This window comes from Gallus gallus, chromosome 1, assembly GCF_016699485.2.
Source record: "Gallus gallus isolate bGalGal1 chromosome 1, bGalGal1.mat.broiler.GRCg7b, whole genome shotgun sequence".
In the NCBI taxonomy this organism is placed as follows: Eukaryota; Metazoa; Chordata; class Aves; order Galliformes; family Phasianidae; genus Gallus; species Gallus gallus.
In genome coordinates this window covers 44,109,094-44,127,794 of record NC_052532.1, presented here as the reverse complement: position 1 = coordinate 44,127,794, position 18,701 = coordinate 44,109,094, and the positions used below count along the sequence as shown (strand labels likewise).

At 36.7% G+C, this 18,701-nt stretch overlaps 1 protein-coding gene across 1 annotated transcript in view; it reads left to right on the top strand.

Annotated features, from left to right (window-relative positions):
• Positions 1 to 15,280: 15,280 nt before the first annotated feature.
• Positions 15,281 to 18,701, top strand: part of DCN (decorin) — a 39,344-nt gene continuing 35,923 nt past the window's right edge. The window contains exon 1 of the mRNA NM_001030747.3: positions 15,281 to 15,471. The gene's annotated coding sequence lies outside the window, so the exon portion shown is untranslated. The remainder of the gene's footprint in view (positions 15,472 to 18,701) is intronic.

Here is an 18,701-nt window from a genome sequence, read left to right as displayed (position 1 = left end):
GTTAGGCTAATGCACTGAACATTCACTCAGTAGCTGTGTATGGTACACTGCCTTCTCCAATACTCTGCATGTGAAGGGTAATAAACCAACGCTCAGCAGTAACTAATGTGCAGCAGTATATTATATGCTATTTCCGAAATATCTCTACATAAAGAATGTCAGATCAATTCCATGCCAAGAAAAAAACACAGTATGAGATACTGGGGCTGGGAAATGCTAAAAGGCTTTGCATCGTTAGGGCTTCTTAACATTAGTGGATATATACACTGTGGACAAAATCTGTATCAGTGAAAACAGTGGTCCATCTAAATGTGTTCTGCAGAAGTAAAATTGTATATAAGCCAACAATTTTCTTTTTCAGTAAGTGAAATAACTGGTTACTCTTCCTGTAATATTTTATTCATTTTTGATTTCACAGTAGCTTAAATTTTCTCTAACAAGTCCAAAATAACATACTTGAATCCAGATATGTGGTCTCATTTTAGAAATGCTAATTTCCCACAATTTTTACTGAGCAAACACAACTGAGTTGATGCACAAAATTGACCTACTTACTTGTGGCCATTTCCAACATCCACAGGAATTAGAAAAAAAAAAAAAGAAAAAATATCCTTACATGAAGTAACATGAAAGAGCTTGATTAGGCACTTATTCAAACAACATTTTGTCAAAATAACCTTAAAAATGCCCAAGCAGAATTGGTAAAAAAGTTTGAAATGACAGGAAAATACTTGCTTCTGAACATAAACACCTATTTTGGCAAATATGTTTCTAAGTCCTGTACTGTAACAGCTGTTCATAAAGAACAGTGGCAAAGAAGCCTTTATATTACAGTATATCTTACTCAAAATATTACACAAAATTATCCTTCTGAAATATTTCAGAGAAAGAAATTGTTATTTTTCAGTGTTCTGTCATAAAGCAAGAGATTTGTTTCTGGAGAATAATGCAAATACCCTCAAGCAAATGCACTATAATAATATTATTCAAACTATTTTTGTATCTCAGCCTATTAATTCAGAAAGTTTTCTCATGGCCTCTCATATTATCTATTTATACCGTGTCTGCCTGAACAATATGTGACTGAGAATAATATTTATTTTACAGCACACTGGGAAATGTTCATTGCCCTCCTTTAAACAAGTACTTAGAACTTCCTGTTTCTTTGCCACCCCTCCCCCCCCCCCCCCCCCCCCCCCCCCAAAAAAAAAAAAAAAAGAGGAGTTTTGTCTTCAATTATGTGAAAGGCTGGCAAAGCTGAATGAATTTGAAAGATAAACAAAATTAACTGTTAAATTGCTTGCTCCAAAGAGAAGCATTATTTGTTAAATAAAGCAAATAAAAATGGTTAAGTAAAGCAAATAAATATCGGAGTAAGAAGTCTTAAGAGAAAAAGTCAAAAAACTACAGTGCATATCTAATACACAGATTTGCCTACTAATTAGTTGCCTCTGGCAAGTGATTTATAAATATCTGTGGGCCTTCTGCTTCCCCTCTGGGCTTCACAGTCTTTCTCATGTGCGTATGACAGCCTTTACACTTCTACACTTGTCATACTCTGCATAACCCCAGAACTACACCAGAGTGACCACACTGAAATATTTAGATAAAGCCCTGTCCTGCAGTGGACACTGAGCAGTGAGGTTGCTTGTGCCAGGGCTAAAAGGCTTTCAGTGACGTCTATGCAACAGTGAAATTGAAAGGAGTGCAATTATGAATGATGATAATCCAGCATTCAATCTGCTCTGCCTATGTATTCAGAAAAAAAATAATAAAAATAGTCCACTTTTTGAATTAGGGAACTCTGCAGAATTTTCTAGAACAGACTTCTAGTAAAGTTATTCTTCTAGAAGAGATAGAAGAAATATCTCAGCATGGGAGAAAGTGAAAAAAAAAATATAACCCTGTGGGAATGTTCAAGTGCACATATTTCTTAGGTCTCAGTGAAAAATGGGAAAAGATGTCAGAAAAATATATGTGCTAGGGGAGGAAATCTCTAAGTGATTCAGTCTGGCAAGCAACAGGCGTAGCTTGAATTTCAATTTTTCTACATCTAGCATATTTCAGTTTTTTCCCCTTAAGTTCATTTCATACTCCTAATTATTCACAGTCAGTCTTATATGGCTATTGCATTATTTTTGTAGCAAACGATGTTTTTTTCTCAGACATCACTAATATTTATAGCAGTATGTGCAAAAGCATAAGATTTTCAGATATTGAAAAGATACATGTTTGTGCATACAGGAATTTTTTCAATTTAGTAGCATTTAATACAGAAAATAGCAAATATAACTATTTTATCTTTTCCACATCCACCCTCCAAGAATATCTGGACTGCAAACACTATCTTCAGTGCCAGAAAATACTCTGCTCTCTCTGTGCAACTCTACAGCCCTGTTGAACTGCAGTTTTAAAGCTGCCTGGCTATATTTTCATGCCTATAGATTGCAGTATTGTGTGTCCTGATGTTAGAAGTTTCTTCAGTAACAATTCTCTGTGACCAGTGGATCATATGAACTGGGTTGCTATAACATTTACATCCATATTTGTAGCATACCAATGAAGAGGAAAACCCAGGCTTAACTTCATTCTTGTTTACTCCATCATTTCTTACTTCAGACAAGATTTTCTGTGGAAGGGTCAAATTAAACAGGCCACAACATTTCTCTGAAATAACCTGCACTTCTCCCAAAATATGTATAAATGTAAAAGTATTTCACTGTAAAAGTGAAAAGAACTAAATAAGACAATTAAAATGACTGCAATAAACTCAGTCATAGTAGGTTGAGCGTATTCTTATGTTAAATTATAGTCTGCACAACCAGAAGAAAACAAAGAAATAAAATCTTTTTTTTAAGTTTACAGTTTCTTAAGGGAAGCCGTAATTTTTGTTCACAACTCTCCTTTGCACCAGTTGAGAAAGATCTGTTGTTCCAGGCATTTGAAGCTGATGTCCAGTGTAATGTATTCTCTGTTAAATGCAGAACACAGTTCAAAAATAACACTCAGACTATGTGTATATTTTTTTCTGCTGATCTCTTTCTTTGCCTCCAAGACACAATAATGTTTGGCTCCATCTGACCGGAGCAGCCTTTTCTGGGTGCCATTTGCATAGACTGATGAGTTCACACAGTAAGTATGTGACATAGACAAATGTAATTGAAATAAAACATTATAAGTCTTAGTTTTAAGACATTTTTCGGAGCTTTGGTACTGATATTTGCTGTTGTACCTGAAGAATGTATTTCACCATTAGCTTTTGCATGATTGGATGCAAGTATGTTGATGCAGGCAATCCTGAAATCTACAGAAAAGACAGGAATGCAATACTCTTACATTGTTTGAACCAGAAGATGATGTGTCAACAATTCCGTCTTGTTTCAAAGTATGTAGTCACCTGTGTTTTTAGAGGATCCATTTTTTTTATTATTTGTGAACTTTTTTATTGGGTTCTGAAGCAGGAAAATTAACCACTGCAAGTAGATCATGTTTCATTACAGTAATCCAGATAGTTAAAGACTGTTAGGGAAGGCCAGGTGCCCAAATAATCCACCTCATTACTCCTTAAAATAAAATTATAATGCTATCAATCTGTATAAATCCTCAGCCTGTAGGAGAGGAAACCAAGCAACAAGTTCTGATGAAGTCATATGAGAAAATCTCTAATTCTCACATGGTAGGTGGTTCAGTGACTTTGCACTGGGTAGTAAAGTGGAAGTTCATATACCTCAGTGATTTGTGAGAGCACATAACAGCTCATTCAAAACAGACTGTTTCTTCAAAACAAAAGGCTTTCCCTTTGAGAATTTAGTTTAGAAGAGATTTAATCACTTTCAGGGAAAAGGTAACTAGGCATTTGAAAAATGTCTGATATTAAAAAAAAATACATATACCAACACTGCTTCAACAGAGTTAAATGCATGTCACTGCAGTGTAAGACTTTATAGTGTAGCACACAAGGCACAGAAGATGGCTGTTCCACTCTTCTGAGCTCTTGTGAATCTCATGCAAGGTGCTAGGTACTCCATTTAAGGACTAAACGGAGAGTATCTATGGATGAATAAATGAGTCATCAGAGGAATGGAAAAAAGAGGATCAGAATATGCATTTGTTTAAAGCAGTTTAAGGAAGGAAATTATGACAGTTTTCAAGCATGCAAAAAGTTGTTACAGAGACCATGGTGAATTATTCCAGAAAAAGTAGAACAAAGAGTAATTGGCTTACTCTGCAGCAGAGACTCATATCCAGTATTAGGAAAGCTTTAATTACCAGCAGTACAGATGAGTAATGGGATCCATTGCTGGGGAATGCAACACTCTTGGATCTGCCTGTGCTCAGGGAGCAGAAATGGCCACAGGAGAAGAACCAACATTTCTCAGAAGTGTTTTGCTTGATGCCACCTCACAGTGGAAAGATGAACAAGATGGTCTCTTTCGATGTCTCTCCACATTGCTATTAATGATATGAATTTCATGCTGCACTTCATCACAAGCTTGCAATAGCATACAGCTATTATGAAAATGTGTGCTGAAACTTCTGCTTTATAGATATGACATGCATTTTTTTAAACTAAAAAAAAAAAAAAGGTTCCAGCTGTGGGGTGACCTCATTGCAGCCTTCCAGTACCTAAAGGAAACCTCCAAACAGGAGGGGAGTCAACTCTTCATAAGGGGAGATAATGGCAGGACAAGGGGAAAGGGTTTTAAGTGAGGGAGGGAAGATTTACATTGCATATAAGGGGGAAGTTCTTCACAGAGAGAGTGGTGAGGTGCTGGAACAGGCTGCCCTGAGAGGCTGTGGATGCCCCATCCCTGGAGGTGTTCAAGGCCAGGTTGGATGGGGCCATGGGCATCCTGGTCTAGTATTAGATATGGAGGTTGGTGGCCCTGCCTGCTGCAGGGGGGGGGTTGGAGCTTGATGGTCCTTGAGGTCCCTTCCAACCCAGGCCATTCTATGATTCTATGATCAGTTTCAAAGCATGCCAGTGCCAAAAGAGTTTTAAATACACTTGTGTCTACAGCTTTTACAGGTTAGCCCATGACACTCATGCCAAATTAACTGTTAGCTTACCTTAGGTGGTGTATACTGCTTTTTATAAATTAATGAACACTGAAGAAAACTACTTCATTTTGCTGCACCCCTGTAAACACTATGTCATATTTATTGTAATATGTATCTAGTTAGTAAGTATATTTAAATAGAAGAGATATGGGACTCCAGTTTACAGTCAATCTTATTGAAAAGTCTTACTGAATTTAAAAGGAATAAAATAAATATACTTTAATAGAAATTACTAAAACCCACAAGAACCAAATAATGAATGAGATTCTTTCAACAGAATTGTTACATGGAACAGGATGTAGAACAGAGCTCTATTACTGGAATATAATTTTGCATTAATTTTCCATGTGATTGTGTTGACTGTTTCAAAAATATTTTACAGTAACTGTTTTGTTTCCTGTTAGTTACTTTTGGAGTCTTCCATAAAAAACATATACACAATTTTCTATTACTTCCTATCTGGTGGTTTTTGTTCTTTTACTCTTCAAAGAGCTTAGTAATTATAGACAAAGGATATTCTGATTCTTAGTAAATATAGACAAAGGATATTCTGATAAAAAAATTTCCTTCATAAGCTTCTAAATAAAAATACATGCGCCTATAAAGTCCTTTCTTGTGGTGACAGAGAATATCCCTGTGCCTATTTAAGGCTTCTATTGTGCATAATCTCTGAAAGCAAAGAGACTGGAACAATCTTTGCTTTCTATGACCATGAAGATGTAGTCTTGGACTTCAGAAAAGCTAACACAGGAACTGACATTAAGTAAGCAGTAGATCTAAACCAGAGTAAAGCTTTTATACTGAAGATAATTCTGAGAGGAGTCTTGGTAAAGGGCACAGTGTAGGTCAGAGATTGATAAAGGTGTTGCATATGTCACATCAGTCATTTCTGTTCACAGCCTTTATACGAACAAAATGTAACTGGGAAAAAAAAAAAAAAAAAAGGATGGCAGAGTTCTTGATGTCTAGAATTATCATGTTAATTAAGATAATAATAAGTTGCCCTAACTCAACAGTTCATAAACAAAGGAACCATAATGTTACCAAAATACTGCATATAATTCCACTTAGCACGCAGTAAATGCTTTATCTATGTTTAATATCAAATAGCAACTCCTTCTTTTCTGATATAAAAAGCCAAATTCCTTTTTGCATATCACTTGACAAGATGAAAACACACACTTAAATATTTACTTCAGTGATAAAAAAAGTCTATATATATATATATATTTAAAAGGGGAAATTCACAACTTTTTCAGAACAGGCTAAACAATTCTTAGACTGGAAACTAAACTTAAGCTATCAAAAATATTGTCCAAACTTTCATTATAAAGCAGTAATTTGACTCTGTTATTCCTTGATGAAAGATATCTGGCATTATTTTTAAAAGCTTCAGACCTGAAATACAAGAATGTCAATTTTCATCTTTTATAGCCCCTGGTCTTTTATTATAAACAGAAGGTCATATTATGGTTTTATTCTTAATAAATAAAATATTCTCAGACATAATCTCATAAGAGAAGCCACACAAAAATAATAATCTCAGATAGACTGAAACTTCTTCTGAGGTTTAAAGAATACTTTTAAAAACTATAGAAAACATTTTACTGTCTCCAGTGTATTTGCTAGTATTATTCCTTTTTTTTTTTTTTTTGTCCTTTTCTGGTGCATCGATTTTATTTTCCTTTAGTCTGAAACATATGATAAGAAATTATCAGTTCACTATTTGTAGAAGCAACTATACAAAGAAGATTCTTGTTTTAGAAAATGCCACTAATCGGCCTCAGTGAACAGAAAATTGTAGAGATCAAGGGGAGACTTGCAGAAAAGGAAATTTCAGTAGATGGTGAGAGTTCCGTAACTGTACAAAAATCACATAAAATACCTGGCAAATAAATCTGTGGAGAAGAGTTGGTAAATACTTGAGAAATGAGGCTACGCTGTTGCAAGGGGTGAAATGGAAATCTACTACTAGAGCAACATTTTTTGTTATCAGTATATTTGAACACATATTAGTTGGACTGATCAGGTCATCAGGCCTATCTGCCCACCAATGCCCTCTCCTGCAAGTCCTGGAAACACGTATAATGAAGGTTTTGGGCAGACCCAGCAATTTCAGATAACTTCAAGTTCAGCACTTCAAGATCAATGAAAGCAACAGAAATATATTAAAATAACCTTCACTCAAACTGAGAATTTCTTGAATGTATTTTTAAAGCCAGATTTTCTATCCTATCATTAAAAAAAATAAATAAAAAAAATTGTGCTTATTTTTGTGCCTCCATTCCAACTTCTCTTTTGCCAAATATTTCTTATTTTAAATTTACACAAAAATGGCTGCAACTGTTGTGAAAAGGTAACATGCAGTGAGAACTCCTCCTCAGAGAGCTGAATTTTTTAACTGTTGCTGAAATAAAGGTACTTTCGCTTGCAGAGCTGATTCAAACAATTTGGAGTACAAACAGGATGCAGGAACACAACAGAAGATCTTTAACAACATGACAAACGACTGTGTCAAGCTGTCCAAGTCTCAAGATCCAAGTTATAGTGGTTTTTGTCTTACAAATCAAGAGCAGGTGCTGAGCAGATTTTTGCTTGCAAACGTGTGGCTTCTTCCTCAGATGTAAGCTTTCCGTTTCGTCATAAAAAGCTGATGCATTCATTGCAAATCATCCTATTTCATTTCTATGTATAAGGCAAAACAATCCCATCCTTAAATTTAGTTGATTTATTTAAACTTAATATAATGAGGTCTGAAAGCTGATTAGTCAATTTAGTTTCCTGCTTTAATCTGAGTCCTATTTTCCTATAAAATACTTTATTTTCAAAAACTGCTCTTGAAAAGTTTCTTTAAAAATCAAATCCATTAGACATATTGTAGAAAACTTACTTTTCCAAGCCTTGATTTAGATCTCTGAGGGATATGCCTCCTGGTGTATTATTGTAGATCAAGATGAGTCAAGAGATTCAGTGGCCAGATTTTGAAATGGTGTAAATCACAAGATGCTGCAATTTCAATAAAATTATATGATTTATGTCCACTGAGGTTGTGTTCCATCATGTTCATAAATTCATCTATTGCATATACAATCAAAAAATAATTAAATCAGATGAGATAAACAAATACAAACCAAGCACCTTCCTAACCAAAAGATATTTTAACTTTTATTCAGCTGAAATATAACAGATTGCATGTGTTATCCTCTAAATTAAAACATAGACAGTTTTGCTGGGGCTGCATTAGTCCAAGAACACAGTATCAAAAAGAACTAACTGAACATCATGTTGCAAAGACAGAAATAAAACAATACGTAATGTACAAGTAGGACAGGTTTCAGTTTTTCTCATTGTCAATAGATAATTCAATAACTGAACGATGAAATGTTACATTAAAAATGTTGATCATAGAATTAAATCCTGTGTGATTTGTTTGTCCATTTATTTCTTTGTTGTTGGATTTTTATTTTTTTTTCCCTAGGAAAAAAACCCAGTTTCTCTCTTACTTCACTATATTTTTTCAGCTTGACAACGGAAAATTGCTGTTGAGGATCATTGATGCAGTTAGTCAGAACAGTTGTTCTTATCTATAACAAGAGCTCATTCATATAAACAGTTTATTTATAGGAATAAAAGTAGAATCTGCTTAAAATTGTACTGAAAGATAGAAAGAAAGAAAATGGAAGGTCTTGCACCTGGGCCAAGGCAATCGCCATTACCAATATGAACTGAGGGATGAGAGGACTGAGAGCAGCCCTGCCTAAAGAAAAACCTGGGCATACTGGTGAATGGCAAACTGGACATGAGCCAGCAATGTGCCCTTGCAGCTCAAAGTGCCAACTGTATCTGGCCTGCACCAAAGCAAGTGTGGCCAGGAATTGAGAGAGGTGACCCTGCCCCTCTGCTCTGTGCTGGTGAGACCTCACCTGGAGTACTGCATCCAGATGTGGAGTCCTCAGTACAGGAGAGACATGGATCTGTTGCAGCACGTCCAGAGAAAGGCCACAAAAGTGATCCACATAATGGAACACCTCTTCTATGAAAACAAGTTGAGAGAGCTGGGACTGTTCAGCCTAGAGAAGAGAAGGCTACCAGGTGACCAGATAGTGGCCTTTCAGTATCTAAACGGGAGCTCTCTAGCAGGGTCTGCCGTGATGGAATAAGGAGAAATGGATTCAAGCTCAAAGAGGGTAGATTTAGGCTAGATATAAGGAAAAAAATCTTTTACAGTGAAGGTGGTGAGGCACTGGAACAAGTTGCCCAGTGATGTGATTGATGCCCCATCTCTGGAGACCTTCAAAGTGAGGCTGGATAAAGCCCTGGGCAACCTGATCTATCCGTGGTGTCCCTGTTCATTGCAAGGGAGTTGGACTAGATGGCTCTCTGAGGTCCCTTCCAATTCTAAGGATTCTACGATTCTATTATTCTATAAAAAGCATATGTGGTCTATCCATTCTTGTGTTCCAGGCATCAACTGAAGGTAAAGAAATTTACTTTTCAAATACTTAATGAAAATCATTGGATTATTACCTGGACTATATTGTAACTCTCTGCATTTAAAAAATAGTTAAAATTTGAGTGAAACGTCCTGGATGCTAGACACCATCTCTAATGTTTGGACTTAAAATTTGTGCTACTTGGATTCTGCTCTTACATCATTATTTTTCTTTATTATGTTTTCAAATTGTCACAAATGCTTACTTATTACTTTAAAGGTTCAAGAGGAGCACATCTTTTTCATTAGAACCCCATGGGGCACACTCTGTTCAGACAGTTGGCATCTTTGTAACTCATCACCATCCACCTTAAGATTCCCAACAGCACTTTTCTGTAGTGAGTGAGCTCATACAATCCAAACAAATTCAGTAAGTTTTATGATGTCATTCCTTGTATCTTCAAAGCCACTGTTTCATAAGTTTAGCTGAAATTAGAAATTACTTATTTCTCAGCAGATTGCCAACATTAAAAAAAAAAAAAAGAAAAAGACCATTTTAATGCAGAGACACAGACACAAATGCTACTACGAATGTCCTCTCACTCCTTATTTCAGGACTTTCCTGAGTAGTACAGTCACTAGCTTCCTCTGAAACAGTTTGATCTCTGTGATGAGTAAAATGGAAAACAAAAAAAGGATGGCCTGACCATTCACATGTTTTTCATAATCGGGGAATAAGCTGTTCAGAGCTGCACAGGATGTGTCTCATTATGAATGCTGGTTCATAACCTCTGACTAACAAAGGACATGCAAGGCGCATAGTTCCAACTGCATGAATTACTGTCATCCTTTTCTAGGGCATTGTGTAATCCAGCCGAGATGATGAAAGTTGTCCAGGGCATGATCTAAGGGCCATCAAAATGAAAATTAAGCTTTGGATTTTCCATCAGAACCTTGAAAATGGTTGTACTCCAATTTGAAATACTGCAAAATATAAAAGAAGCCAAAATTTCAGGAAACAGCTGCTCACTTGAAATTTCACCTCCTCTTGCCTAACCTAGTCACCTCTCCTCTCCAGATGTCACGTCCTCATTTGTGGTCCCCACACCTAGAGTGACATTCTTTTGTGGAAAAGCCTCTTTGCATAGTAAGCTGTATCTTCCTGGCCCTTCAGTGAAGGGAATGCATGCCCTTTCCTTCACGTTAGGGATTTTCTGGAGGGCACGGGACAGCTAACACCAGAATTCAGACAGGAAGAAAATGTGACATTATCTAGCACTGAAAACTGCAAATAGAGTGTCTCAGTACTATTAGCAACACATATTAGTGTGTACAATAACAAATGCTATTGCATATGCTTTCTTTATTATTAAATAGTCAAAGTGAGATTCTGGGGTCTTTGGTCCCATGATCACTTTTACTTTTCTCTCATTATTTTGTTCTAGAATGGATAGCAGCTAGGAGAACGCATGTAAATCTGATTTTACCCATTCACTTTTGAAGGCAGTAGGTAAAAGCGATCACAGAATATGTATCTGCACCACAGAGGAGTGAAGAATACTTAGGACAGGCTCCATCCTCAGTGATAAAAGTTAAATGCAGACCATTTGATATTATCATTGAGTAGTAAGGCTACACTGACATACAGGTAGCTTCTGCATTTTCTGGAGGTACTTGGATAAAATAGTTTGATTCAAGAGAGAATAGAAAGGCCAGAGGATAGGAAGGACAGTGTCAAATGTAGGAAAAGACTGACCTTTCCATTGAAAAGAGATCAAGGTAAAAAACATGATCACATGCTGAATAGTTCAGTGGAGGACAATTTGAATCTCTTTCATTGAGTGACCTGCATATCTCACAGATTCCCTTCAGAAGAGAGCAGGGAGAGGGCCCTGAGAGGTGTCATGCACAGTGCGTGCTCCTGATGAGTGGAAAAAGGAGAGAAAGACAGACTTGACAGAAGAGACTTCCCCCCAGTGAGGACTCTCTATTGGAGGTTGTTTGCTCTAAGTTCAAGTAGTTGTAAAGAGATCCATTCACAGATACAGAAAAGTGATGCTACTGAGAGAACTTGTGCAAAATCTGATACTGTGGTCTTTTTGATCTGTAGAAATGTTGAGAACTTCTTGACTGTAACTTGTGAGGTCACAGAAGACTGAAGAAAAATTGGTATTCAGAATATCCAGAAATGATATTTCTGTCTCTTTAGCTACTTTGTCAGTCTGTGTCTGAGTCAGTATTTACCTGGACCAATGTTTAATATGCTTGGGTCAGTATTTTCTTGGGTTTTTAGTAGAGAAACTCCATCGCAATGGTAAGGAAGAGCTTACTACAGGTGTTTGAATATAGAATCACCAAAGCTGAAAAAGACCTCCAAGATCATCAAGTCCAAAATTATAACTGTCACTGCAATGAGTGACGTGCAGCACCACCACAGAGGAGAGATTTGGAAGAAATTATTATGTGCAACATAGAAAGGAGAGACAACAAGTAGCATATTAAAGGGCAGAGCAGATAACACACTAGGGAGCTAGTAAAGGCCGGGAGACAGAGCAGGTGGAGAGGGCATCTGAGAAGCAGCCAAACAAGGGATCCTGTTTCATTCTTTCCTACTGGGGATGGGCACTTGACTAGCTGTTTCATGAGGTCTTTGAAGTGGATTTGCCTGCTCCTCTTCCTTACCAGAGCAACCACAATAACACTAACCACATGCTGGCCCTCAAAGCTGACATCCTTTAGAAGACAGCCCAAGAAAAATTCCTTTTTTAGGATACAAAAATTAGAATGAGGAAGAACTTGAATCTCTGGGCCACCAAGTCCCTGCAGGACAGATCCCATCTTCCTGCTTTTGTTTCATTCCCACAACTTTCTGGATTGTGATAAATGCCACACTCCTTCCTCACACTTCCTAAAAACAGTTTTCCTTTCCACTCCTTTGAGAGAAGATTATGTCAGCTCTGCGCTCTTCTGAGGAGCCCTGCAACCTGTCTGACATTGCTTGATGCCTGCAGGACATGCCTGTTGCCCAGCCCAGCCCCATGCTCCAGAAGCTCTTCCCCCAGGGTGCAGGGCAGCTGCATGTCCCCTTCCTGCACAGAATTCCATCCCACCTGGGCACAGCCGTCAGCAGCAGACAGAAAGACTGGCTTGCTCTCCTGTCTCCTGCCACTGCTCTTTGAAAGGTCCACAAAATAAGCTATGAGCAAATGAAGCAGATGCTATCCATCAAAATTTAATAAAAATACTGTTATATAAATAACATTAATATGCAGTTGCCTGTAACTTGCTGAGAACTGGTATTTGGAGCAGCACACATCTGTATAGGTTAGTTAAGTTGAACTAATAAAATCTTATAGAAATCAAGTGCTCTAATCATACTTTCTTTTATATTGATTAAGTAGTTGCCAGAATAAATCAGACCAAGAAGGATAGTTTGTCAATGCTAGGCTTTGCATATGGTTATGTTCCTTAAAATAACATAGTAACTTGCTATTGATGACTTTTTGTTTGTTTATTTGTTTGTTGCAAAGTTGTTTTTCTTGAGTGACACAGCAGGAGGCTATGGGAAGGAGAAAGGAATACTTGTGTCAGAAGGGATCCTACATCCCCTTATAAACACATAATTTCCCCAGAAATGTTGTACATGAACACTTTATAGGGTACTGCACCAGTGTTCAGTCTCATGAGTCTGCACCCTCTCAGTTCCTCAGTCCCCTAGGTAGTCTGCATTTCAGGAGAGGCTGAACACCTAATACATACCTGTTCTTCTTGATATAAACAGGCAGAATTAGGGATTTTCACAGTTCCTAAAGGATGTGACAGCTTTACCCCTCTGAGCTTCTTGTAATGGACTTTACTACTGAAAGAGGAAGAAAGTTATCCTGTTGATTCAGATGGAGAGCCCTGAAGTCCACCAAGGAGACACCGAACGCTCCACCTGTTCCCACCTGGCTCCTTATATTTTATTCAAGTCTGTCTACTGCCAAAGACAGAAAAGAAAAAGGGGTGGCCATCCATCTCCTCTTGTGCCTCGAAACAAAGCGATGACTAAGCTATTTACTTATAACTACTTTCAACGCCATGACAGATAACAGATCAAAAGTATTTCAGTTTTAGTGGGAAAGGATATGAATGGGTTTTGTGAAGCAAACTGACAACAAGTTTACCCTGACCTGTTCCTCATCAAAACCTTGCTTTGAAATGTTTTTTAAACAAGCAGATGCAGCTGGTGACCAAGGTTCAAATAACTGACATTACTAAGATACAGCCAAGACTTCAGCAAGCCTCATGGTGACACTTCTGGACAAAGATAAGGCTTTGTTGTAAGCATAAAAGCTTGGAACACTCGTCATATGTAGAAAAATGCCACAACAAAAATCATTAACAGTCTTGAATCCATTGGAGAGGCAGGGGAAAAAAGACAGAGGTAGCCTCAAGGTCCAGGGAGGAAGAAATGATCCTTACTTTAAGAGTAAATATATATAAAGAAGCTGTAATATAAGGTTAAATCTGATTACATCCTTTTGCTACTCTGACCAAAACAAGCAGTAAATTATTCCACCATGTTTTTTTTTTTTTTACCAAAGAAGAACAATTGTAAGAGCTGTTTTCTTGGCTCTTATTAAAATCTAACTAAAAGGAAATAGCTAAAAAATCAAGATTCCATTGTGTTTCTAAAAAATCACACTTCTTTTAAGCAGACTTTGACATTTTACATGCTTTAATTTCAGAATTGCACCTGGTCCTAGCCTAGGGGCAGGAATAAAAGGATACAAGTCAAAACACAAAGACATAAGCCTCCATTATTGTGACGGGACAGTTAACAGCACAGGGAAGCTACACATGTTCACAATCTGTTTGAATAACTAAATAAATAGCAATTATTCTATTTACTCCCTTTCAGTTTGCCTGAATTTTTAAATTGTGCAACAATAGAGAAATTGCATTGTAGCTTCCACTGATATTTGCATTAAAACAGGGATTACTGATTAAATTTTAAAGCTGGACAATGAGTCAAATACGTTGTTCCATTGATGTTTAAAAAAGCCCTACTGTATCTTAAAGGAAAAGAAATAGAGTTAAAACTAATTTCCCCTCTGCTTTGCTGTCCTGGTGAGAAAGCAGTAAAAAAAAAAATAAATAAATAAAAAATCAAAGTTTATATAAAGCTGTTTTAACCACAAATGCTAGAATCATTCAGCTAATAAAAACAAGATTTTCATATATATCAAAAACATGCTGACGTTTGAAGAAATCTGTAAAGCTCTTTTTCATACAAGATAATAAGAGTATATTACACTATATGCTGTTTACTTAGATAATGATTATAGCATAAGCAGAGGCAGGTTAATATCTGTATAAATGGTTTTACCTAAAGCTACCCCGTTTTTTTTCTGATGTTAATCTCCACTTTGACTAGCTCTAAGATTAATTTTATATCCTTTCCTTGAATTACAACTATTATAAACAAGAAGAACAGCCAACCCTTTTTTTTTTTCCTCAGCAATGAGTCAGAAAAAAAAACAGTTAAAACCAAGAAAACTTTACTAAATATATGTTTTAGAAACCAAAATAAAATAAGTGAGATGATTTACAGAAAAGCATCTGTCTTATTGTGTACAAGCACTTTGGGATTCTAAACAGATGAAAAAAGAATAAAGCAAATGGGGAAAAAAAAAAAAAAAAGGAGGAAAAGAAAGCAAAAGAGCTGATAAAGTTTCTGGCTACAATACAGGAGACATATCATTACCATATGATCTAATGTGGGTGTCAGCCTGGATTGTGTTCATTGAGAGAAACCTTATTTTTTAACTGTGCTATGGAATAGAAGCAGGAGGGTTTTCCACCAAGTGACAGTCACTGAGCTGAACTTACCCCCTCCTCCTTTCCACACCTGCAAAGCCTTTGCCTGGGTTGAATATTTAGTTTAATTACATCTCAGCTTTGAGAGCTCCTGTTGCAAATCCCTGGATTAAAAGGTACGGTTTTTGGTAATTCTCCTGAACTATGCTGTACTAATAAAACTTCAGGCAATTCTACGGCAAGAAGTAGATGGATTTTAAGAGAAGCAAGGAAAAATCCTACTAAATGTTTAGCAATGTTGAATGTTGTATCCAGCACTTTTGTTTCTCGAGAACATGAGAATGCGTTCGTAAGGACTGTACACATTTCCTACTGTTTATTTGACTGTTCTGTCTCTTGTTTTGATTTGTATAAGCACTGCTATAGTCCTTTCTTTTTCCGTACCGTAAACTTTTGCAGCAGCATGTTCTCTGTTTGCAAGTCAGTGTTTAGAATCTATGATGTAGTGCGTGTAAAAAAGTGTTGAGTTCGTGTATTTCTCGTTTAAACTGCACTCTCAGATATATTTTTCTTCCGTTCAGGTTTCTTTGTACTTATTACAAACTCTAATGAGTATAACTTTGATTTCAGAGGAAAAGATGTGTAGTAGATATTTAAACAGGATCAGTGTATGCCTTTGTAGTGTTAGAAAGCGCCGTGTTACAGCGTGCAAATGAGGAACTTATATTTAAAGAAGCTGCCTGTGGATGAAACAGTGGGAAAGAAAATCCCTGGATTTGAAACTTCTGTTAGCAGAGTTTAAATCTCTTTTTGACTTTCAACTTCTCTTTTTCCATACTTTCTTGTTAAAAAAAAAGTTAAACATAACGTAGGAGGTTTTTTTTTTTTTTTTTTTTTTTTTTTTTTGAAACTGCATGCATTTTTTAACTTGTCTTTTGTGGCATTTTGAGGGATTTCTGAGAGTGGATGGACTAATATTTAAAAGATAAGGTTAAGGCAAACTGACAAAAAGACCACCAGTACTGTGGTGACGTGAACTGATGAAGCATATTTCCAGGGCTATTTTGAATTGAAATGTGGCCAATTCTATGGTATAGTTTCCTCTGTTTGTGGAAAAGTCTTACTCACTGTAAACACATAATTAAAGCAAATTTAAACAGTTCTGTCTGCAGACATAAATATTGTGTCACAGACCTTTAAGAATTCAGATTTTTTTCCTTCCCTATTTTTTTTAAAGTGAAATGTAAACATTTCTTACTAGTACAATTTTGTACAGTTTTATATCTATCTGTCTCTGTCCATTTAAACCTGTAAAAACCAGAAATACATGTACCTACAGTAGGAAAACATCTGAATGAAGACGTGTGCACATCTACTCTTATTTCCTGATTAATCTGTAGTTTGCATCTGCTGTTTTCTCTGCTGTGTGTTTGAATTATATCCTTGATATCCATTGTTGTCATACAGTCCTCCTTTATGCACAACTTTTTTTCTGAATTTGTTCTAGTTTTGACAAAACAGGGACCAAAGGAAAAGGTCTACAATGGGCATTAAATTAGATACGTGAAATTTATCAATATTAATGAATGTGAAGATGCTTCCCAAGCGCCCTCCTTTATTTATTTATTTATTTACCGACCCCTTGGGAGAAGAGTGTTAGTAAGTTAACTCCAGGATAAGATCCTGATTGTGCATTGTTGGGGAGGGAGGAGATGGTGCTCCAGCAGTGACACTGGAGAATTTAGAAGCAGGTTATATATATATATATATATGTATGTATATACATATATATATATTTATTTATGTGTAAGAAGGGATCTGAGGAAGCTTTTTGAAAAAATACTGATTGTCATTGCCAGGGGTGGTGTCCAGCTTTCCTGGTGTTTATTGGGCATTTTGAAATGGGCATCTTTAAAAATGCTCTGCAGTTGAGTAGCATTTTACTGCTCATTTTCACAAGGCAGCTTATTAAAATGAATGGTGATGATTTAGCAAGTTTGCATTCCTGTTTCAAGCGATTAATCAATTGCATTGTTATTTTACAATCTATGATTATGCCAGGAACTTGAATTAGGTTAAACCGTGGCAAGAACTTACTACTCTGTATTAATACCTCATTGCTGTGACACCCTTACTTGTCCATCAGTATCACATGACAGGGCTGCATGCTGGGCATGGGACAGCCCTGCTGTTGGTGGGGGCTGGGACAGGAGGATGCAGGAAGATGTCCCACCCAGGAGCATGGCCTGTCCCAGCTGCAGGACATGAGATTGCATGGTGAGGGGCTGTATGAACAGGACAGGCTAAAAGGCTGTGACTCTCCAGCTGACATTGGGGTCTTTAGAGTGCCTCAGTGCATGCAGTGGGTAACATGTCTGTCTACTCCTGGAACAAAAAATACTTTAGAGTCTAAGAAACCAAGTATGTTTCTTATAGTGATAACAGAAACTATATTTTGCTCCATGTGAACTCACTTGGAAGTCTTTGGGACATCTGAAGAAGTTAGATCCCTGTCTTTCTGCTAGGTAGATGACAGAAATGTAAACTCTGATGTTAACACTTGCATAGTTGATAAGGTCACCATCCTCTCGTGACTGAGCCTCAGAAATTTCTGCAGGACTGCATTTTTTGCATCAATATGTAAAAATTTGTAAAGGAAATTGAACCCAGGCACAGTACAGATTGTATCTCATTCCAGCCTGTGATTTTTATTTATTTAGCATTTTTTTCTACTGACCATTTCTGCTACAGTACCTGGGTGTTGTCTTTTGGAAAAAGAGGCAACAGTGTGCAACTGTATGCAACTGTCACCTACCACCAACTGTCCATGTTAATCGTCTAGTCCTATCTAGTATGTTTCAATAGAGTGAGGGAGACATTCATTCTCCCCACCTCCCTCTCAGTTTTTTTTTTAATCTCCATTAGTCAAAATAGAGCTGGGAAGTGCTATGTGACACTTCTATCTGTTAGCTATCTTCTAGATAGGATAGAATCCAGTTAACATCCCGAGTAGGAATCTTGGAGGTAAATTTCAATGATCTAGTTATTGGCCGGAAGAAGCAACTGGACATCTTTGCTTTCACTAAAAAGAACAATATCTGTAATCAGAATTGTGCTATTCATTTTAAGAAAAGTCTCCTTAATAAGGAACAAGACTGCCTTTCTATCATTTGATGACTTAAAGGCAGTTTTGTTTTTTATTTAATTGTGGATTGTTTACACACCAATGAAAGGTTGCAAAACATAAGCTTCCTCATGTAAATTAAATAGTAAAAGAAGGTAATTTTCAGAAAGTAGGGTACAGCCTTGATGCAAAATCTGGAAACAACTGTTTTGGAATTCTTCCCTAGTGCACAACACAGGTAGCACAATGTACAGTGTCTTGAAATGCATTTTATGTCAAAGT